Source organism: Monodelphis domestica, chromosome 2 (assembly GCF_027887165.1).
Source record: "Monodelphis domestica isolate mMonDom1 chromosome 2, mMonDom1.pri, whole genome shotgun sequence".
NCBI lineage: Eukaryota > Metazoa > Chordata > Mammalia > Didelphimorphia > Didelphidae > Monodelphis > Monodelphis domestica.
Genome location: NC_077228.1, coordinates 91,305,303 through 91,314,710, shown reverse-complemented (window position 1 = coordinate 91,314,710; position 9,408 = coordinate 91,305,303).

The window sequence follows — 9,408 nt, the reverse complement described above, 5'->3', positions numbered from 1 at the left end:
CAAATCTGTGGTAATGGAAGGAATTTAAGACCAAGCAAGAGAATTTCAGACCAATTTTACAAAATGTAAAATGAGTGACTTTGATTAAATCAAATCAAAATAAACTTGCAAGGTAGACACTACTATTTTCTCCACTTTACAGATGAGAACATTGAGGCAAATAGAGCTTAATAGATTTGTTCAATGTCACACAGGCATACAAGTAGTAGGTGTCTGGGGCTGGAATTGAAATCAGTTCTTTACTCAGGGCTCAGCATTTTATCCACAATGCCACCTAAATGCCTAAAAAAAGTCAGCTTAACAATCATATATCAGTCAGCCAATCTATTGTAATAAGGAAGCAGATATAACCTAAATGTAGCAGATATTTGGAAAAAAATATAGATTTAAAGAGTATGTACTATTATTTGCTTGTTCTAATGTTGAAAGGTCAAGGACTATATTATTTTATTTATCTTTCTACTGTAATCTCACATTTCTACCAATCTTTAAAAAATGAGAACTGTTAGAGATCTGATGTATTTGCTTGTAGCCTGCAAAAGACTGTCCAGTCATTCAATAATGTCCAACTCTTTGTGACTTTGTGAATCATATGTATATAGAGCTTTTAGGTTTACAAGAATATTCCTCAAACTGTTTGAAGTTACAACTAAGTCTCATGGTAGATGGACTACTATACTGCTAATTAGGAAGGCCTGAGCTCAAATCAAGCTCCACCTACAGTTGTAAAATGTTAGATAAATTAATTAATCCTTGTTAGCCATTTTCTACCATTTTTACAAAGAAAAAATGAAACAATATTTTAAATGCTTTATAAAACTTAAAAAACATTATTTAAATGATTGTTATTATTCAAACCTTGTGAAGTAGGTAGTAAGACTACTCTCAAACACCTTTTAGAGATGAAGAGGGGAACTGAGCCTTAAACAATTTGTTAATTTATAATGTGGAAAGGAAAACTGAATCAAGCTCTGGACTTTCTGCCACTGAGTTGGAGCAAACAGCAGTTGGAAGGTTAGAGTGAAACTGATAGACAGCATTGGACAGTGGGTGGGGGGACAGGTGACTTTGAGAGTGATAACTGCTCTTGAAGGGCTCTCTCTTTCCTGGCCCTCAGACTGGAAAGAACATTCTCTCCCTGTCTCGGGATGAAGTATCTCTATTCCTGATTTTCCCAACTGTGTGCTCTACCTGGATTCCTGTAATCATGACAATTGAACAAAAGGATTTATGGGGAGTCATTTGAACTTTAAGTCTAGTCTTTAGGGGTGTCAGCCCAAAGAGATAAACCCAACCACTTCTGAAGATCAAAACCTTTTCTTCTTCTTGCTGTCTACTGCTAAAGACTTTGAACTTAAGAAAACTAGCATAGATTAATTTAGACAAGAATAAAAGAAACCCTCCACCAGCCTGAAAGGCCTGGCCTCAGCTCAAAAGCTGAGAGAGACTCAAACACAATCTGGGAAATCCCAATTCTCTCTTCCCTGATACCTCCCCAATACAAACTTGTTATTAAAATTCATCTTTATTTAAATAAACCACAGTCAGATAAGAGGACTGTCATTTCAGGGGAACATAGAGGGAGCTGAACCTAAGGATAGCCATTCAACCATAAACAGTCCTTTTTGGACCCCTTTTGGGTGACCTTGGTCTGGGGGAGGCTTGTCCCTCAGGAGCATCTGTGCTTACCTACTCTGGGGTATCTTCAACATTAATCAATAGAGAAGTCTTCCCCTCAGGCTATCATAGTCAATCCATTTCTCAGAAACCTCATTTTTTGAAAGATTAAGTCCCTCAGCAGGAAGTATCTCTCTCCTTTTACCTCACTGACATCCATATTCCCTCTATCCCTTCAACTCCTCCATTCCCTGTTACAAAACCTTCCTTATACCCTGTATTTCTTCAATTCCTTAAAATTCCTTTAACTATTTTAATAACAATAATTAATAAACTTAACCAACCCTTAATAAATATCTAAAACTGATCTTGTAGCCAGTCAACTCCAGGTCCAACATTTTTCTACTATATTACATTGCTTCACATAGTGAGCAGTTAAGATTAGATCAGGAGTGCTTGTAGTGTTTTATAGTAGCCTAGAGGCAGCTAGGGCACACAGTGTATGGAGAGTAGGACTTCTAATTAGGAAGATCTGAGTTCAAATCCTGTCAGAGACACTATCCATATGGCTGTAAGTAAATCACATACTTAGTTTCAGTTTCTCCTTTGTAAAAAGAAAGACAATAAAGAGTATTTCACATGGCTGTTGTGAGTAAACACTGTGGTACAACATGTAGTGCTTGGAAAAATAAAAGTACTATATAAATGGCAGCTATTATTGTTGTTATTGATCTAAAGATCATAAGATGCTTCAGAAACAAAAGAGAAAGCTGATAGACATCAAACAAGGGGAAATGAGCAGATATCCAAATTACAACATGAAGCTATTAAAATGAATATTGGTGAAGAATGTAACCAAAACCTAGATAGAACAGGACATCAAAGAATGTGGATTAAAGTGAGACAGAAAATTAAAGATAGAAACATCTCGCAGTAATCATGGCTGCAATCTAGATGCCACACACTTCCTCTCCCTGGCACCAAACAAAATAGATTACATCAAAGGAGCATAAAAATCACCTTTGGAGGAACACAAGGACTCCCCAGTATCCCAAAGAGGTGAAGGTACGTGGGGTTTGAACATTTCCACACTATAATAAGAAGGAGGGAAAGCTTGCACAGAAACGTGAACTGAGCCGCCCTCCCCCCCCCACACACCTCCTCAATCAAACCAGAGTGAGCTACTGGAGCTCTCACTGGGACAGCGAGTGAGTGGGGAATGTCTCTATCTGGGGGGGGGCACTCCAGGGTCCTTGGGATCTGGGGACTGCCAGGAAAAAACACGGGAGAATCCTGCGCTGAGCAAAGGGGGCCCAGGGAGCTATACTCAGGGTGGTTGAGCTGAGCATCTGGGCAGAGCTAAACACCAGGGGCAGACCACGTGCTGATTATCTGGGCAGAGCTGAACACCTGGGCAGTTTGGCTGTGATCAGGGGCCCAGCTCTCTAAGAAACCTCGGAGGCTGGGAAGAACTAGTCTGAGGCAACCTAAATTCACAGAAAACACGCCCATATCACCCAGACGCCAGACCAAAAAGGAAAGGGGAATAAAACCACCAAAGGGATGGCTCACATGGCCCAAAATCAAGCCTCTAGGATAAAAGGGAAAAAGGTGACTATTGAAAACTTTTATGGAGGAAGTACCTAAGGAAAAGAGCAGAATGAGGATGAAATCCAAAAAAAAATCAGAACATGCCTCCCAAAATGGAAACTATCAACAAGCTCTGGAAGATCTCAAACTGGAACTTACCCAAAAGATGGAAACCTGGAAAGAAAAATGGGAGAAAGAAATCCGCAGTGTGACATATAAGACTACTCATTTGGAAAAAAGAGCTCAAAGCATCCAATAGAAGGGCAGACAAAGCTGAAAAGCAAAACCAGTCCCTAACGACCAGAATTATGCAACTCGAAAAAAAGTGAGATCAAAAAACAGCAAGAATCAATAAAGCAAAGCCAAAAAATTAATGAATTAGAAAACATAAAATATCTCACTGAGAAGGTCACCAACTTGGAAAACAGAGGAAGAAGAGACAACCTCCGAATTATCGGTCTCCCAGAAAAACCAGAGATAAACAATAAACTCAATGTTATTCTACAGGAGATTATGAAAGAAAATTGCCCACATGTTCTGGAGTAAGGGGGCAAAATAGAAATAGAAAGGGTTCATAAAACACCCTCTATACTAAATCCCCAAAAGACAACACCTAGGAATGTAATTGCCAAATTCAAGAGCTTCCAAAAAAAGGAGAAAATCCTACAAGGAGCCAAGAAGAGGAGCTTCAGATATAGGGGGGGGGGGGGGCTCCCATAAGGACCACACACGACTTAGCGGCTAACACACTAAGAGACCGCAAAGCATGGAACACAATATTTAGAAAGGCAAGAGAGCTTGGTCTACAACCAAGAATCAACTACCCAGCAAAACTGACTATATACTTCCAGGGGAAAGTACGGGCATTCAACAAAATAGAAGATTTCCAAGCATTTGCTAAGAAAAGACCAGAACTTAGTGGAAAATTTGATATCCAAGCACAGAAAGCAAGAGAAACATGAAAAGGTAAATATGAAAGAAAGGGAAAAGGAGATCAATCTTATCTTTTTCTTTAAGTCAAACTCTCTTCTATATGGACAACATTTACATTTAATTATATATATTAATATGTGGGGAAAATGTTTTGTGTAACTCTCAAAAATTGTATGCATCATAAGAGTAGTTAGAAGAAACATACACAGGGAAAGATTGGGGCATTAAGAAGATTTGGGGAAAGTGGAAGCAAAGAAAGGAAAAGGGGGGAACCATCGATAACACTAATATTTACTTCAAGAAATAGGGGGGACTTAATAAAATAAACTTTCCCATATAAAGATACAAATGGGAAGGGAAGGGGAAGAACTCTCATATGAGAAAGAGAGGAAGAGAGCATGAAGTGGAATTACTTAAACCTTACTCTCAGTGAAATCAAATCTAAGAGGGAAGAACATCTAGATCCAGTGGGATCCTGAATTCTATCTTATCGAATAGGGCAAGAAAGAAAGGAAAATTAAGGAGGGGGAACAGGGGAGGGAGTTTAAAAAGGGAGGGGCTAGAAAGGGAAGCATCTCAAGGGAGGGGACTAGGGGGACTGACCTAAATTAATCACTGGTTCAAAAGGAGATAACAAAAGAAGAAAGGTCAGAACTAGGGAAAGATATCAAAATGCCAGCAAATCCACAAATGACAATCATAACTTTGAACGTGAATGGGATGAACTCACCCATGAAACATAGACAAATAGCAGATTGGATTAGAACCCAAAACCCTACCATTTGTTCTCTTCAAGAAACACATATGAGGTGGGTTGACACTAACAAGGTTAGAATTAAAAGTTGGAGTAAGACCTCTTGGGCCTCAACTGATAGAAAGAAGGCAGGAGTTGCAATCATGATATCTGACAAAGCCAAAGCAAAAATAGACCTGATCAAAAGGGATAGGGAAGGTAAATATATTCTGTTAAAAGGGAGTATAGACAATAAGGAAATATCACTAATCAACATGTATGCACCAAATGGCATAGCATCCAAATTTTTAATATAGAAACTAGGAGAATTGGAGGAGGAAATAGACAGTAAAACCATATTAGTGGGAGACTTGAACCAACCACTATCAAATTTAGATAAATCAAACCAAAAAATAAACAAGAAAGAGGTAAAAGAGGTGAATGAAATCTTAGGAAAATTAGAGTTAATAGACATATGGAGAAAAATAAATAGGGACAAAAAGGAATATAACTCCTATTCAGCACCACATGGCACATTCACAAAAATAGATCATACACTAGGCCACAGAAACATGGCACTCAAATGCAGAAAAGCAGGAATAATCAATGCAGCCTTTTCAGATCACAAGGCAATAAAAATATTTATCGGTAAGGGTACATGGAGAGCCAAATCAAAAATTAATTGGAAATTAAATAATATGATACTCCAAAATCGGTTAGTTAGAGAAGAAATCATAGAAACAATTAATAATTTCATTGAGAAAAATGACAACGGCGAGACATCCTTTCAAACCTTATGGGATGCAGCCAAGGCAGTACTTGGAGGAAAATTCATATCCCTGAGTGCATATATTAACAAATTAGGGAGGACAGAGATTAAGGAATTGGAAATGCAAATCAAAAAACTTGAAAACGAACAAATTAAAAACCCCCAGAATAAAACCAAAATAGAGATCCTAAAAATTAAGGGAGAAATTAATAAAATCGAAAGTGAAAGAACTATTGAGCTAATAAACAAGACTAGAAACTGGTACTTTGAAAAAACAGACAAAATAGACAAAGTACTGGTGAATCTAATTAACAAAAGGAAAGAAGAAAGGCAAATTAACAGCATCAAGGACAAAAAGTGGGATCTCACCTCCAATGAAGAGGAAATTAAGGCAATCATTAAAAACTACTTTGCCCAACTATATGGCAATAAATATACCAACCTAGGTGATATGGATGAATATTTACAAAAATATAAATTGCCTCGATTAACAGAAGAAGAAATAGATTTCTTAAATAATCCCATATCAGAAAAAGAAATCCAACAGGCCATCAAAGAACTTCCTAAGAAAAAATCCCCAGGGCCTAACGGATTCACCAGTGAATTCTATCAAACATTCAAAGAACAGTTAATCCCAATACTATACAAACTATTTGACATAATAAGCAAAGAGGGAGTTCTACCAAACTCCTTTTATGACACAAACATGGTACTAATTCCAAAGCCAGGCAGGCCAAAAACAGAGAAAGAAAATTATAGACCAATCTCCCTAATGAATATAGATGCAAAAATCTTAAATAGGATACTAGCAAAAAGACTCCAGCAAGTGATCAGAAGGGTCATCCACCATGATCAAGTAGGATTTATACCAGGGATGCAGGGCTGGTTCAATATTAGGAAAACTATCCACATAATTGACCACATCAACAAGCAAACCAATAAGAACCACATAATTATCTCAATAGATGCAGAAAAAGCCTTTTATAAAATACAACACCCATTCCTACTAAAAACACCAGAAATCATAGGAATAGAAGGGTCGTTCCTAAAAATAATAAACAGTACATATCTAAAACCATCAACTAATATCATCTGCAATGGGGATAAACTAAATCCATTCCCATTAAGATCAGGAGTGAAAAAGGGATGCCCATCATCACCTCTATTATTTGACATTGTATTAGAAACACTAGCAGTAGCAATTAGAGAAGAAAAAGAAATTGAAGGCATCAAAATAGGCAAGGAGGAGACCAAATTATCGCTCTTTGCAGATGACATGATGGTCTACTTAAGGAATCCTAGAGATTCAACCAAAAAGCAAATCAAAATAATCAACAACTTTAGCAAAGTTGCAGGATACAAAATAAACCCACATAAATCATCAGCATTTCTATATAATTCCAACACAGCTCAGCAGCAAGAACTAGAAAGAGAAATCCCATTCAAAATTTCCTTAGACAAAATAAAATACTTAGGAATCTATCTCCTGAGACAAACACAGGAACTATATGAACACAACTACAAAACACTTTCCACACAACTAAAACTAGACTTGAACAATTGGAAGAACATTAACTGCTCATGGGTAGGATGAGCCAATATAATAAAAATGACCATCCCACCCAAACTCATCTTTCTATTTAGTGCAATACCAATGGAACTTTCAATTTTTTTTTTACTGATTTAGAAAAAAAACATAACAAAGTTCATTTGGAAGAAGAAAAGATCAAGGATATCCAGGGAAATAATGAAAAAAAAATAGAAAGGAAGGGAGCCTTGCAGTCCCAGATCTCAGTCTATATTATAAAGCAGCGGTCACCAAAACAATCTGGTACTTGCTAAGAGACAGAAAGGAGGATCAGTGTAATACAGTGGGGGCAAGCGACCTCAGGAAGACAATATATGACAAACCCAAAGATCCCAGCTTTTGGGACAAAAATCCACTATTTCATAAAAACTTCTGGGAAAATTGGAGGACAGTGTGGGAAACATTAGGCTTAGATCAACACCTCACACCCTACACCAAGATAAGTTCAAAATGGGTGAATGATTTGAACATAAAGAAGGAAACTATAAGAAAATTAGGTGAACACAGAATAGCATACATGTCAGACCTTTGGGAAGGGAAAGACTTCAAAACCAAGCAAGACTTAGAAAGAGTTACAAAGTGCAAAATAAATAATTTGGAATACATCAAATTAAAAAGGTTTTGTACAAACAAAACCAATGTAACCAAAATCAGAAGGGTAGCAACAATTTGGGAAACAATTTTCATAAAAACCTTTGTCAAAGTTTTAATTACTCAAATTTACAAAGAACTAAATCAATTGTACAAAAAATCAAACCATTCTCCAATTGATAAATGCGCAAGGGACATGAACAGGCAGTTCTCAGCCAAAGAAATCAAAATTATTAATAAGCACATGAAAAAGTGTTCTACATCTCTTATAATCAGAGAGATGCAAATCAAAACAACTCTGAGGTATCACCTCACACCTAGCAGAATGACTAACATTACAGCAAAGGAAAGTAATGAATGCTAGAGGGGATGTGGCAAAGTAGGGACATTAATTCATTGCTGGTGGAGTTGTGAATTGATCTAACCATTCTGGAGGGCAATTTGGAACTATGCCCAAAGGGCAATAAAAGACTGTCTGCCCTTTGATCCAGCCATAGCACTGATGGTTTTGTACCCCAAAGAGATAATAAGTAAAAAGACTTGTACAAGAATATTCATAGCTACGCTCTTTGTGGTAGCCAAAAATTGGAAAACGAGGGGATGCCCATCAATTGCGGAATGGCTGAACAAATTGTGGTATATGTTGATGATGGAATACTATTGTGCTAAAAGGAATAATAAAGTAGAAGAATTCCATGGAGACTGGAACAACCTCCAGGAAGTGATGCAGAGCAAAAGGAGCAGAACCAGGAAAACATTATACACAGAGACTGATACATTGTGGTACAATCGAAGGTGATGGACTTCTCCATTAGTGGTAATGCAATGTCCCTGAACAATCTGCAGGGATCTAAAAAATACTATCCACAAGCAGAGGATAAACTGTGGGAGTAAAAACACAGATGAAAAGCAACAGCTTGACTACAGGGGTGGAGGGGATATGACTGAGGAAAGACTCTAAATGAACACTCTAATGCAAATACCAACAACAGGGAAATGGGTTCGAGTCAAGAACACATGTGTTAACCAGTGGAATCGTGCGTTGGCTATGGGAGAGCAAAAGGTGGTTGGAGGGGAGGTGGGGAGGAAAAGAAAATGATCTTTGTTTCCAGTGAATAATGTTTGGAAATGACCAAATAAAATAATGTTTAAAATTTAAAAAAAATCTCGCCATAACATGATACATGGCGAAACTGAGGATATTTAATAGGATTTGAGATTCTTTTTGTTGTAATTTTGCTGGGTTTTATGCTTATCAAGCACATGATCCAGGATAATTGATTTCCAATCCTTCAGTCTCAGTGTCCTAATCTAGTGAAATGAGCTAAAATCTGCATTTTTTTACTTAGTAGAATTGTTTTTTTTAAATGACTTCCTAAACTTATATAAAGTATTATAATGAGTAAAAAAAAAAGAAAATTAAAGATATAAATGGGGAGTTTACTTGGTCACAGTAAAGGATGTTTGAACTGATAAAGGTAAAATTTAGGGTTGAAATTGAATATATTTTTTGTTGGTCTCCAGCGATTTAAATTTTAAATCCCAATGAAATACTCATCAGAATGGAATTTTATGGTGTTTATTTAC